This window comes from Anoplophora glabripennis, unplaced genomic scaffold (genome assembly GCF_000390285.2).
Source record: "Anoplophora glabripennis isolate ALB-LARVAE unplaced genomic scaffold, Agla_2.0 scaffold139, whole genome shotgun sequence".
In the NCBI taxonomy this organism is placed as follows: domain Eukaryota; kingdom Metazoa; phylum Arthropoda; class Insecta; order Coleoptera; family Cerambycidae; genus Anoplophora; species Anoplophora glabripennis.
In genome coordinates, this window is record NW_019417300.1 from 647,433 (window position 1) to 663,045 (window position 15,613).

A 15,613-nucleotide genomic window follows, 5' to 3' on the forward strand; every position below is an offset into this window, starting at 1 on the left:
CGTGAAATTAACAATACCCCGAGCATCTTAGAAAATGTCTTTAATTCTTTGAGGAACAGGTGTGAAAAGTGCTTGGAACAAGGAGGGGGACACTTTCAGCAGCTGCTTTAATTTATTGTTATAACAAGGAGGGGGACACTTTCCGCAGCTCCTTTAATTGTTTGTTATTGTTATCACGATTATTCTTTAAAATAAAGTTATATAGTCATTAACGTTATTGAAACTGACAGCTGCTATACAGCTCGTTGAGAAATGAGGTTAAGTTGGTCGCTATAAGCTACTCCCTACGTCCAATGTGTCAGAGCCAACTTCGACCACGTTTTTATTTGAACGCTCGTTATTAAATTATTCCCAATTATCTAAGTACCAAAATTATGAAAACGAAAACAAAATTAAGAACACCGAAATATCAAACGAATTATGCCGATTAAAATTGTAGATTTTTTTCAGTGTACTGACATTAATCTTCAAATTGCTGGGAAAAGTAAGAAGTTCCCGTTATTTTCTCAAATAGTCCTTTTCAGTTCCACTGAAAATAAAACATTTTACATATACCCCCTGACATCCAACTTTCATTTATCACTTTTTTACATTTCCTCTCGCTTTGAAACTTTTTCCATCTTCCATGTACGCTTCATCTTTTACATCCCACTCGATATCATTTCTTTGCCGTATTGATAATAAAGACTTTACATTAGCCCATTGTCTATACTTACAATGTACAATGCCTTCCTTAACAACGTCCAAAAACATCTGGTCTTCCCCCACACAATAGTCGACCTTCCGGCACGAGATGGCTGTAAATGAGGATAAATGATTCAAGGTCCTCGCTCAGGGGCGGCACGCGAATCTGGAAATAGAGGGGTCGGTTTTAAATAGTTAACGATCTAAGTAACACAAATAGATCTTTCGATAACTCTCTCGTTGAAGTAGTTTAACTGCTTTATCAATAATGTTTAAGGTCTCATTGAATATCTTAAAAATGTATTTATCAACAGTAAAATTACAAGAGCTTTTCTTTTTATCGGATAGATTTCTTTTTCTAACGAAATAATTTTGCCAATCAGTAATTTTACGAAAAAAAATCGCGAGACCGAAGGTCGAACGATTTTGTCAAATGCCAGTTTTTCGAGCAAAATTGCTGATTGGCAAAATTTTCGATTACGGACTGCAATTTACAAGCTTACAAAAGCCCGCCATTCCCCGGTATCGAAATCCTTGACCAAACTACATCTTAGGCTAAATAAATTCGATCTTAGAGGCATGCCGAGACGAGCAAGATTTCAAATTAAATTTTTAATAAAACGTTGAGCGGTAAAGAGAGGTTTTCTTTTGTTCGGGTATTTAATTTAGGGAGCTTCAGCTTGCCGCTGGCGTTCTGACTTGGAGAAGTTTTTTTTTTTTGTTGTATCTTACTTGATATGATTATGTGGGATGAGATGTTAAATTAAAAACTTTGAGGCTCGGAATCGAGTTAGAGATGTAGGAAGCGATTGTGAAAACGGGAGATGGACTGTCCCAGTGTTGATATTTTGTCTCTGTCTCTGAATCAGTCAAACTATACTACTTATTTCATTTATTTGGCTTTTTCTGTAGCAGTTGTTAATTATTGTACTTTTAACTTAATGTATTTGTATTCAATATGTTTTTCATTCAAATATTTCTTAATTTTTCTATGCATATGTTAACAGTTTTTCTATTAGTCCACTATGGTAAGGCGCACTATCTATGACAGTCACTGCATTAGGGAAAGCTTTTAAAAATTGTAGGGTCTACAGAAAGGCATCTAATGAAATCATAAAACACAGAGTGTTCTATTTGAAAAAGTCGAGATTTTTCAAATTATAAATTATCAGATTTGGCACGATTTTTTTTGCCCCCTGTATATCGCAGGTCAACTTTTGATACGTTTTTTGAAAGAGCCATCTTCACTCTACTGTTCCCGAAAAAAAATAATTTCTAGCTGTCATACAATCATATCAACTACTAGAAGTGACGAAACATAAAAAAAATGAAAAGTCGATTATCTCGAAAACTATCAATATTTTAATAGGGATTATAACGCAAAGTCCCGTTAATTTTTCACGTAGAATTCGATAATGCCATAAAAATATAGGTTTCCATTTAAAAAAATTAAGTTGGTACCTGCCCAGGAAAAACTGAACACCCTGTATATGAAAATATATTTTCATTTTGTACACCTCGGGAAAGTAGGTAACTCTGTAGAAAAAAAAAGTTATATCTTTTATTAACCTAGATATTGGACTTACGCGCACTAGATGGTAATTTAAATAACGAAAATTCATTTTATGCCTAGTATGCAGCAGAATTTTTTTTGGCAAATCTTGTCCTTTGCTATGCAGTTTCAATTTTTTTTTAATTTTCTCTAGTTTTTTAACATACAACAAACATCTTCTGGGAGGAATTGAGAAATCATCATAATTTGAAGACTTTTCCCGCTAATCATGGCTGATGATGCTATAGCGTTGATAATGGCACTCTCTCGAGTTAGGTACCACTTTTTAAAGTACCGAGCTAAAATTTTCATAATTTTTATTTTTTTTTTGTTAGCCGAAGGCATCAATTAACAGCCATAATTAGCAAGAAATATCAATTGATTCCTCAATTCGTTCCAGATGTATTTACCACATTATTTTTCACAGTTTCGTCGATTCTGAAAGTTATCAAGGTAAAAGGTGATACACCCTGTACATGGCATACACCACTGTGGTATAAAAAGCATGCAATTCTATGCAAATTCAATCCCTAACGTATTTAACACAATAGATAAATGAAAAGGTATTTCTGGTAGGCGTTGAACGCGGTTATTAAATTTGGCGACTAAACAACAGTGCAACTTCCGAAGAGAGTTGGAAAATTTAACACATTATACTCTCGTTACGTACATTTCCCATTAGTTGGGACACTGGCGTGATTAGTTTTAATCAGACAGTAGCGGCAAATGCTGTGTTGAATTTATCACTGTACCGATAAGGTCTTTAGAGCAAGTACGGTAGAACCTTGTGGAATATTATAATTATTTTCTTTAAGATTTGCTGCCCTTTGTTGGAAATTTTGATAATAATAACATTAAGCGAGTTCGCAGTCACGTTTTTGGAATTGAATACGTCTGCGAACGTCGCTGGGACTTGTTAAAAAGTTCGTAGAATATTTAGGCTGGCGACGCGACGGTGCTGTCATACTAATTTGCCGTCGTTGCCATAAACACCCTCGCCATCGACTTGCTGATTTTACTTTTTTTTGCATAGAGCATCTGCATATTGCAGATTTGTTATTATTATTTTTATTATGGGTAGACATAAATTAGTATAATTGGAACAGATTCATACATTTTAAATATAATCCTAAAACTAGTATCTATTAGTTAAATTATCTATTATTAAATTATCTTGGGCCTTTTATAAACGTTTTTAAATAATTTTGTCAAAATGCTTGGAGAGAATCAATAGTCTTCTTGGTCGGTCGAGGGCTTAAAGTTTAACGTATCAATCGTTCATAGGGAGTCAGATCGAAAATAGAATCAGTTGTGCCGATAGCAGATCTGCGTGGTTGATAGATTGGCATCGGTTGCCGCGTGATTGTTCCCCTAATCACTGCGGTTTTGCAGGGATCCTACAATGAATTATGGTTGGGCTTTGACCGTGCAAGGCCGTATGCGACATCAGTACGACATGAACACGACATTCCAACGATATGTAAGTAGGTACTCGATGTCGCGAGTGTTTATGTAATAAATGAAGCTACTTACCTGACGTCGCGTGACATGGAAATTGTTGCGATATTCAGTGTTCTACTGGCGCTTCCTTAGAAACTAAAAGGCCTATTTAAAGTCATGATGATTATTGCAAGTAATTGTTTTAATAGACACTTATCGTTATTTCATTTTAAAAATTATTTGCTAATTATTTATAATCATTTAATTGGTCTGATAATAAATTCAGTTTTGTATAAATACCGACTGTACTCCACCTACAAAACCACATCGTAGCAAGCGAATCCAACAGAAAACAGGTGAGTCGAATTCTATTTTTAAATTTCAAAATTCCTTAGAAAGTATTAGTACCTAGCACCTATAAGTTATTAAAAATGTTTCATGTCATAAAAATTGAATGTTTTTATCCACGATCAAAAACAGCGAAAAACCTAATTGTTCTTTATGTAAAATTATAAATTTTTCTTGGAATTAGTGGTAGGTATGGATTATTAATCTATACTTTTGCTACTAACAGAATAATTTTATGCCAAATAAGGTTTTTCCATACTTTGAAAAATAAAAACAAACGTGTTCATTATTTTTACGAATTTTAACGCCCCTTGTCTCTTTTAATCTTTAAAATAAATTTAGGAAACAATCGAATAACGATTTTTTATCAATTTTGCACTTTGCACTTATTTTTGCATATATTTTCTGTTTTTAAAACTACAATTTCTTTCAGATCATATTTTTCAGCTCTAAACCAATTCCCATAATGAATTTCTTCAAAATAGTATTCATGATCGCTGCCGCTGTTGCCGCTTTCAGCGGCTATTACGTAGAAGCTGCCCTCAGGTAAATATTTATATAGTTTATAAATATTTAGCTTTTAGGTGATCATCATTAGTTATACTCATATAGACATATACTCAAAACTTTTTTCAATATCAGTACTATGGTTGGTTCGAATTTTTCTATTGTAAAATATGAGCAAATATTTGAAAAAGTATACTTTATATTTTTTTACAGTCCTACTGCCAGTCCTCAGGTCAACTATTTGGGACCCACAAGCAAATACGATTGAAAAAAGGGATATGACTTTCTTGTATATTGTCGAAATGAAATGAGAAAATAAAATTTATTTAGAAAAAATATCATTTTTAACTCCCCACCTACACAATATTATTTATAAAACAAGTTGGTGAAAATTACCACAAGAAGTTTGAATGGACTAGAGGTCAATCCACGACAATGATTTTTTTAATATCTTCTAAATTAGTTGAAGTAGCAGTACCAAATTTAGTCGTAAATAGTTAAGTATAACAACAGTGCGATCTGGTGCTTGTTTTTCGAAAGTACTTTTCATTTTTTGGGATATTTTCTGTTTTATGATTTTTATGGTTTGAAAAATGAGAGCGAAAATGAAGAGTACCACGCACATGAAAAGTGGACGGTGCAAAGTTTTTCTGTTGTATTAAGTAGTTTGCACTTTCTCTTTTTCAATTTTTAATTAGGTACCTACCAAAAAGTAAAAAGTAAAGAGTAATTTGGTTTCTTAACGAATCTATAAAACACTTTTCATATCGTACTTTTTAAAATGGCATTTGGAATCGTAAATATGACGTTTTAAAGGTAAAGTAATTTTCTAATCAGCTTAGTAGTAGTGAAAATTACTGTAGGCGGTAATGAAGTTGGTGAATATTCAAGAAGACCGATCTAGACAATTAGGACAAGTCTCAACATACAGACGACGAGCTCCAACTCCATTATATTATGGGCATGTCCATACATAAAATGCATGTCTACTATTTCTGTACTGCCCAGTCGGTGGAAGTAATTTTGCACCAAAAGCACAAGTAATTAGCAATATGGCTGATTTTTTTATAAGTTCTTCAAAATAAGATAAAGTTCACTGGTCTGTCAATTTCCCAAAGTCCAAAAAATGTTGGAGAGCATTTTGATTTTCGAAATTCTTTAATATTTTGGACTGGGATCAAGATAGAGAAAAATAAAAATACTGTCTTGTAGAAGAACTTTTTTTCAACAAAAAAGATACATCGCACTTTTTTCGTCCTAGCTATGGTTTGTCTGGAAAAAACTATTAAAGCCATGAAGTCATCTTCCGCGGGCAAACAAGCTAATAAATTCATTCTTCAAATATAAAAATTGTCAAATTTCAGTCGAATATTGAAAACATTAATATGTGGAAATGAATATTCGATCTTAATTCAATACAAAAAAAGTAAAATATAAAATTTCAAAAAATTTTAAAAATTTTCGAAAAAAAATTTCCAATTTTTTTTTTAGATTTTCGGATATACGACAAAAAATTTTATACCTATTTTCACGTACTGTATTTGCTGACTATTTGCATTATACTCTGCATATTCGTCTTCATATTGCAACACTATCAAATTTTATATTAAACGATCAAAGGAGATTTGCACCTGAAAAATTGCTATTTTTTATAAAATACATAAAATCATTAAAAGTGAATAACGTTCGTAACCAAATGAATTCACGCTTAAAGATTCTTAATCTCAACATTTTAAAAAGTCTCATTCAAATTAGTTTAGTTTTAATAAAGTACCAGAGGCTAATATAATATTTTGCCGTAAACTCAAGATTCCTAATGTTTTTAAAATAACTATAAGGGTCGTATTTCGTAATTAGATAAAATCCATTACCCGGAAATTTTATTTGTGAAAGGAATCACCTAAATAACAATTCCCGACGTTGAAAACATTTTTTCGAACTATCTTATGTTTAAGTATATTTGTCATAGATGCTCGGTTTTCTATTCGAATATACAGGGTGTCCGCGTTTTTTTGTAGCAGGACTTTCACGACTTGTACTAAGTCCTTTAAAAAAAAGGTTAATGTAAACATATATGTATGGATGCGTCGTTTTCGATTTACAGTATTCAAGTTTAAAATGAGAATTGATTTTTTATTCGTAAAACGAAAACCCCTTTTTAGACTTTGTTGAAACTTGGCAACTTTGTTTGTAATAATAATACTCATTTTCTCACACAATTTAATTTGTCATATTTTCTCCAGTGGCGTCACAACAAGATAACAGCTTGATAAAAGTAGAAAAAAATATGGTACGCCACTGATTTTTGGTAAGTTTGAAATTTTCCTCTGATTTAGCTATCAAAAATACAACTTTTTTGTTATTTATTTTTTTTCCTCGGGAATCGATAGACGAATGAACTTTTTCTTATATTATTCTGTATACTTTAAAGTACTTAAAAAAATCAGCCATAGTGCTAGTCATTTGTTCCTGTGGCGTCCACCGACTGGGCTATATTATTTATGTATTAATAAAAACTTTGCAACACAAGAATGTAAAAATGAATGTACTCCTAACCTTTAACAGTAATAATTAATTTTTTTGAACCTAACATTATCTATTTTTATTCGTATAAATAAATAACTCGTATTTTTGTAAATTATCTGATTTTCTGAAATCGTGCAAAAATTATTTAAATGCACTAGATCCCTTACCCCGTTTTCCTCCCGACTTTCTCGTCGTGAACGACACCGAACAACACAAACGGAAAACTATTTTTTTTCCAGAACAACCACAAATTCAGTTGTTTCATAAATTCAATATTTAAAACCTTTACTGTTGTTAATAACTATTAATGATAAATAGCGTAGCGGAAGAGAAACAATTGAGACACACTGCGTATTTGCGCCCTTAATTTTGATTTATAATTTGAAGAATTACCGTCTGTGTAATTAGTACAAGTAATACTTAGTTGCAATTTACGTTATGCCCGCTAATAATTACCGTTTGTAGCGCCCATTAGTGAAGACCTACACACGGGTGCTGCTGGTACGTCTGCGGATGCAATAATCTGCATGCTGCGTGCAATTATCGCCGCCCGAGACAATTACATCGATCATCCGCGACCCCTCCCGCGCCATCCGCAGCCCGGGGACGGCGACAAAGGGAGGCAATTAATTAAAATGCGACCGGCGGGGAGAGACAAAAGTTCCCGTACACAGAGACACGGAAGCTAAAATAAACTTTGCAAACTGATTCGCATTTCTGGAATTTCAGCGAGTATAATTCAGCGTATACGGCCTGACACTGTGAAATGTATGCATAACGCGGGGCCGCACGAACACACAATGGGGACTCGTTGTGTGACCCTTGACCCCGCGGTCCCGGCGAATCGGCCGCATGGGACTCACACGGGGAACGCTTTGGAAGGAAAAAGGAGAGGGAAATAAATTCGTAAAAAGTCAGTTCAGTTCAAAAAAACTACAAAAAAAAACTGTCGTAGGTATTACAGTCTCTCCGAAGTCAGTTGAACATGTATAAAAACACCTAACAATAAAATTTAATCAGATTCATAGGCGTCCCTAAAGAAGTTTTATGCTAAAGGTAAAAAATTATAATAATTTGTATATAATGTGTAGAAAATTTCCATTATATTTTCATTTGGCTAACAACATATTTTAATTTATTTATGTCCTTACACAGTTTTATTACATTGATGGTAAATTTCGTTTTGTTCCATTTCAAAAGTCTCCAAAATGCCGTGTTGTAATAAATTAGTAAACAAAATATCCCTCTTATTTCTCCCTTTCGCAATTGTAATATGAGTTATTAATAGAAGGTGCCTATAATCAATTAAAATTACCTGAATTACACCAAATTCCGCATTGCTGCACTGCACTGCTAGGCAATTTGTCAACCACTTGTCAACAACTGAGATTTATTGCCCACTCGCACAGTGCGGCTGTGTTATACGCCGTTTGCCCGCGCGCGCATTCTTCAACTGGGCGTATACATTGCTACTACCTCCACGTTTAGTTCGACCAGACCTGTATGACTAAATAAATATGGAAACAAGTTTTTCAAATATTTCAATGCAAGATGGGAGAAATGTAACTTATAGGTAGAAATAGGTACAGTGAATTAATTTTTTTTAGAAATATTTTTAATAAAACAAGAAAAACATAAAAAATATAAATAACTAAAAAAATTAATGAAAATTATAAAATATTTAAAATTGAGCTTTATAGTCCAATCAATAAGTATCAAGAGCTTACAAAAAATACCACCTGGAAACAAAAAATATGGTGATATACGAAAAAAAATTCGAAGGAAGATAATGCTTTCCTATGGCGCATAAACGGCGAAGTTAATCTAAAAAAATCATAAAAGTAAAAAGACGGTTTTTCGCTTATAAACAAACTCCAATCGAAAAAAGTTAAATAAGAAAGTTGTAGCTATTAAAAAACCTATTAATTCGTATTTTTAAATTTATTGATTGCTATATTACTTTTCGAGATATATCGAAAAAACCGTCAAAAAACGATTTTTTTGTTTTTGTTGTATCTCTTGCAAATTAAGGTTTTGAAACTGAAAAGTGCCTTTTTTCAAATTAAGAAATTTTTTCGAGTGATCGATTTTTCGAAAAAAATTTCATCTCGAAAATCGGCTCTTCTGGCTGGACGAATAGTCGTAGAGAAACGAACCAGGGCTCATTTTTTCCTTAAGAGTTGTACTTTCATGGTAAAAAAGAGTGATAACGATTTAATTCATTTCAAGTGTCCCAAAGTGACTTAAAAAAGTAAAAATTTTTAGGTTACGTTTTTCTTGAATATCTTTTTCGATTTTCATTTCTCGATTATGTCTATTACATGATTCGATTGCTGGCAAACAAATAAAAATACCATGCCAGGAAGTTCAGTTCCAACTGACAACAATTCAAAGATTGGGGAAATCCGGAGTAGTCACTTGTCCAAAACTAGGGCGCACTTCGCCATAGGACCTCTGCTGACCCATCAAGGAATGCGATCGGACGTCTACCCTGATGTATGTGACCCTCTTAACATGACAAGGGATAATGTTGATAGGCCAACGCAGCAGACCAATCAAAATCCACGATACTAACCATCTTCTTTTCAACGTAAGAAGATAAATAATTTCGGAAAGTACATTTACCAACAACTAATTTTTTTTTAGTTTTTTTACGGTCCTAAGTTTCTTGTGTATAGTAGAAGAACATTATTTGTCTTCATTTGATAAAATTTTTTGAAAATTACTGTTTAGCTTTGAAATATATGTAATCAATTTTACTCAAAACCACATTCTTTATTAAAATTTTTTAAGAACAAAAGTTTTTTCAATTTCCTTCACATTTTAAGTCTAAACTTACATTTTCTAAGTATTAAAAAAATTATAATGTGGGGGGGGGGGGAGTTTAAAATGATTTGACAATTTCAAGAAAAGCATATCTTTTTTATTATTCGTATTTGCTTGTGGCTCCCAAATAGTTGGCTTCGGGATTGGCAGTAGCACTGAAAAGAAAAATGTAAGATACATTATTTCAAATATTTACTCATAATTTGTAATAAAGAATACACAAAATGTTTGATTGTATGTATTAAATTTAAAATATGCAACCATTAACGGTGAACTCTATGATCATTGACAATAGTTTTAAGTGGTATTATAAGTGAATGCTGAAAATTCAGAAACTGCATAGATATTTACCTTAGAGCAGCTTCCACGTAATAACCGCCCAAAGCGGCAACAGCGGCAGCTACCATGAAAACTACTTTGAAGAAATTCATTTTTAGGAACTGTTTTACAGGTGAAGATATGGTCTGAAAGGAACAGTAATTTTAAAAACTAATAATAGAACTAAAAATTAGGTCATTTAGAGGAGTCAGTCATTTTCAAAAATCGTTACTTGATTTTTTGTATATGTACTTTGAAAAAGGAACGTTAAAGTTTGTGAACGTAATAAATACCTATATTTTTTTAATTTTTCAAGGGATGGAAAACTTAAACTAAAATGAATAATTCTATATAACGATAATAAATAATAATTATGACATACCTAGATATGTTTTTAATAACTAATACAAGTACTTTAATGTTCTTTTCTAATTAATTTTGAAATAAAAAATAGAATTGGGCTCACCTGTTAACTGTTGACTTCGCTAGCTGGGATGTAGTTGTAGATGAATTACAGCCGCTATTTATACAAAAATGAATTCGTAATCAAACTAATTAAATAATTAACAGTAATTAGCAATTTTCTTATTGTTAAAATGAAATAATGATAAGTATCTATTAAAATAATTATAGGCAATAATTACAGTGACTGGAAGTTTTGTAAAATTATACCTGAAATCGAGATAAAAGTACGCTGGTAATACAGTACATCGATTTAAATAGGAAAATGTAGACAGCTGATGGTATTTTTGCAGTTATTTTCTTCCGGAAATAATTATTGTTTACCACTATCTCTTTCATTTATCAAAATGATAATGAAAGTTTATCAGATCTAGCAAATATACTGTCTCATATTCTTATGGAATTTTTTTTATAATTTTCGGACAGCAAGTAAAAATATTAAACAAAGATGTTTACATAAAAGGAATCGTTTTTTAGCAAAGTGCATTCCGTATAGAATAGTAAATCGGATAAAATGTAGTGTTTTGCATAGAATTTCACTTATCGAACGCCTCTATTATTGGCATAATTAAAAATAGATTCGTTTAAGGGTGCGTGGAGTATGAAGCAATTAATTATAATGGATTTGCGAAATAATTTTACAAATATGTTGACGAGGGAACTAATAAGTCGAGTCTAATTTAGCTAATAACGAGAATGATCCAATAAGTTAATTGCTGCTACCTTTATATCTCTATCAGATGCAAGTTAGGAATAACTAATGGAGATATCTGCAATTTAATCTCAAAATGTATTTCTTTGGAACAAAATTTAATAGTATGTTACTTTTAGAGACAGAATGGACAACTAATAGTACGTACTATTTTCTTTCTAGTAGGGTCACTTCCACAAGTCTCTTTTTCTAAATTCATAGTTCGAAATCATTTTTTCGTTTATAGTGGCAACAGCTTCCTGAATGTTCTACTTGAGAAGGTTTATCGGATACGGAGGTACGTCTAAAGTCTAACGAGAGTTTCTGTAGATTCGCTAGTGACTACAGTAGTAAGCCTTTAGATTTGGCAATGTTGTACTTGGCTGCGGCGTTCGCTCGCTCGCGTTCGATCATTCTGTTTGCTTGGACACCTGCAAATTTCAAATAATACGCTACTTCGAGACCGCGGCGTTGCCGCTATCACGCATGTGGAGGTTAAGTTAGTCAACGACAGCAGTTTGAAGGATAATTATTATAAATTATGTATCTTATAGGTACCTAATCGATTTCTACGAGCTGTCATACGGTTCCTTAGATATCGGTTTTCTATTTATACAAGTTGCTGTGGAAACTGTTCGTCAATTGTTGCACATTCTATGTGGAAAGACCAAAAAAATCTGCATTCTCATAAGACTTCGTACTAAACTGTGAAAAATTATTTTGTTAATATCTCGTCTCTTAGGTATCCAAACTAGTCATAATTTTGTTTGAGGATTTTCTTCATATTAATAAGCTTATATTAATTTTTTATGAATATTTGTTTGTCAATTCCAATTCAGATAAACCTCTAAGTAAATCAATGTTATAGTCAAAATCGTTTGAATACACTTTTTGCTTAGGTAATACAGTACACCCATAAGAAATAATCTAAGAGGGACAAGTCGGGTGCTCGTGTAGGCCAAGGTATTGGTCCATTACAAGTGTGGAATGTGCAGAACATCCGTATTGTTCAAATATTACTTTTCTACTGAACTCTAAATTTTCGTTGTCTAGTTCTGCAAAAACAAAATTGTTAAGAATTTCCAAATACGAATTTTTATTAAGATTTTCTTCCAAAAAGTACGGACCAATTATTTTATGATACATTATGGCACGCCAGACATTTACTTTTAAAATTTTTGATTATTAGTTATCAATCGAAAATTTAGATTATCTTTAACCCAATATCTACAATTTTGAAAGGACACCACGCCATTAGTTGTGAATCAACATTTATTCGTCAGTAAATAAAATATTGTGATGAAGGAATGTTTTCAATCGGTTTCTCGACCATTGTTAAACAAAAGTCCTCACGACAACCACCATCTCTCTCAAGGAATTTATGATTAAACACTGATTTGAAGGAATAGATTTTGTTGTATACTAAAATTCTTTGAGTATGAGATCTGCTAATGTCTATGTTTTCTGACCTATTCCTGAGTAACATCTTTGGATTGTCTTGTACAGAGTCCATAACTACAACAGTAGTAGCATTGTTTTCATTGTATTTTTTTTATCTTCTTAATATTCTTTACATCACAGCAATTGATGCAATTGATGTACATCAGGGGTCTAAGTATTCTTCTCCTTGTTGTGTTCCGAGTTTCAGTTTGTTTCGTTTTGCGTTTTGTTTTAGTTGTTAGTGGTTTATTTTTGTTTGTCATACCACTTTTTAAACATACCAGTAGATATCGACACTGTCAGTCCCAGGTCTGATAAAATGGGAGAGAAAAGTGGTTTGGCTTGAAGCTGTTACATAATTACTTTTTCGGACTTTAGAAAGGAACCTGATTTTTTTGGAAAACTGTTAGGAATAAGTATGGACAACCTTATATCAGTCAAAAGGGCATTCAATTTTGTATTCACCCATGACAATTAATATGGGTAATTCCATTTGAAAAAAAAAGTTTTTCAACTCGTAAGATTATTAAATGTAGGTCTCGGTATTTTCGAGTATGAATAACGGTTTAGACGCTATCTAGCCTCATTTAGCGAGCTGAAGTCGTGTTTTTTTTTTTAGAAAAACTGATTATCTCGAAAGCGGTAAGTTTTAAAGTCCATGTACATTTAATAAACTACCTAATATTAACCAAGGATTTCAAAAATGCAATAATATATAGGGTTTCAAGTTTTCAAGTTACAGAATTACAGAAGAATCCCTCTTAGGGTACAACACCATGTAAATAAATAAAAAATGTATATTTTATACATTCAGTGTACTATTTTCATTCCATCGACATGATTTTAAGCTTATTTTCCCCACAATACGGAAATTTCGCGACACTGGAATGAATATATTTATTTTAAATCTGGAAAAAAAAACGGATCTGCAGGATGGAGAGATACAAATTGTTCATTACGTTGTTGACAGATATATTAAAATCTGCCTTTTCGGCGAATGAGCTTCTTAATTAAAGAACTGTACGAATCCGTGCCCGTCGCTCTGATACGGCGTACGATATTAATCAAACCATCGTAAATAAGATATCGCGAGTTCATCTCCTACGCACCGCCCCCGAAATCATTTAGATTCGGTGCGGCGCTCTCTGGGATGACAAATGATGCCATGTTATTGATAAATACACCAATCTGAATTCGGTAGACGTTATTAATTATGATTCCTCCGGGAGTGAATTGGATACTCCCAACATTAATCATACGTTACTTTCGCCCGATAATGAACCGGGGCGCGCGAAAGGGTTGCCAACCCCTCGGTAGCGGACCGCGCGATCGAGAGCACTTACAAATTTTGGTCTTTGTCGTTTTTATCTGCCTGCAGACGGATTAATGCGATTTATTTCCTTGATGTTGGCAATTAAATTTCGGTAAAATTAAAAATTATTAAAGCAATGAGATTACTACACAACATTCTGTTTCACTGGATGCGATTGGTGATTGGCTGTCACGTGGCTTGTGAACGTTTATGAAGACTGTATTTACAAAACAAAGAGGTGATTCAAGTACGTGCGTTATTCCTTCACTGTATTTTAATTTGAAACTTTTCCACCTGAGTATCAATCAAATAAGATAAACGATTTTAGCCGGAGCGTTACAATTATGGAAGTTAAATTGTTCTCTAAATCTTAATTTCGGGCGCCCACGTTTTTATAATTTTATTTAATTAACAGATTACTTTAGCCGACAAACGAGTTTTTAACTCCTTTTATCTTTTATAAATGATCTTTATTTACAGAATATTAAATATAATGGCAGGAATACACAGCATTATTGTATAGTCGTTACGATATAAGTTGGAACCGCATAAGAACATTTAACTTCTAAACTCTACGGAATCCATAGGCGCCCAGAAAAATTTTGCCCTGTCTCGTCTAGATCTAGGTAGTATATTCCGAGCTATATTCCTATGGAGTTGACTATATTTTCTAAGTTTTTGTAAACAATCTTCCCGAAGTGCAACTATACGTCGTGATTCCATAATTACCATACGATTGTCAAGTTTTTTATGTTTAAGAGTCCGTCGCGCGCTTGAAATAAACCCATTTTTAAGGGTTCGGCCCATAACACATATCTGGAAAACGAATAAACATAGCGGCCTAAATAAAAAAACAATCAAAAGACAAAGTATTTTCCTACTGCTGTCTTGTAACAGTTTTTTCAAAATTGGTTTCTAATTGTTTAAATTTTAAGAGTAAACTATGCAAGAAATCGTCATATTTACAATTTATTTACGTAAAAATAAAGGCTTAAATCAAAAATCGCTTACAAGAGGGAAGTGGGTCTATCTTTTAGCTTTGCAATGATACCAAAATTATATTGATTTGATAAAAATTACTCAAAATTCTATGCTAAATCCCGAACGTCTACAACTTCAGAAACGAATATATTTTAAATGCTGCAACCACGTGTGTTTTACTCAGTGGGATGGGCTTAGAGATTGGTAATTGCGGACAGGACCGGAGTTCAAAGAAATATCTAGTCAGTGATAATCTATACGTTTTCAATTGAGAGTATTGAATTAATCGATCTTGCGGGGTTCGATTCTTTTATTTTCATTGGAAGAAGTTTTTGCATCCAATTAGATATTATATCAGAGATTGATATAAAAACTATCTTGAGTTAAAAGTTGTACGGCACAGCCAGGCAACGTTATTTCTAGCGGAAAACTAAAAAATGTATTTTTTAATAAATGTTTTTACTGCACTATCAGCGGTAATAATTAAATTTTTAATAGTAATAGTATATTTAATTTGTACAGCACA

The 15,613-nt window shown here is 32.7% G+C and overlaps 1 protein-coding gene and 2 long non-coding RNA genes across 3 annotated transcripts in view; 2 read left to right on the forward strand and 1 right to left on the reverse strand.

The window, feature by feature from the left end:
* The window catches only part of LOC108906375 (liprin-alpha-2-like), a 298,472-nt gene that overhangs the window by 279,142 nt on the left and 3,717 nt on the right, over positions 1-15,613 (forward strand). The gene's annotated exons all lie outside the window — the stretch shown is intronic.
* LOC108906377 lies at positions 3,963-4,867 on the forward strand. The gene is made up of 3 exons (XR_001964293.1): positions 3,963-4,032; positions 4,458-4,570; positions 4,745-4,867. It is a non-coding gene; the product is annotated as an uncharacterized LOC108906377 (long non-coding RNA).
* Positions 9,959-10,744, reverse strand: LOC108906378. Its single transcript, XR_001964294.1, has 3 exons — positions 10,668-10,744; positions 10,235-10,347; positions 9,959-10,038 (listed from the first exon to the last, which is right to left on the reverse strand). It is a non-coding gene; the product is annotated as an uncharacterized LOC108906378 (long non-coding RNA).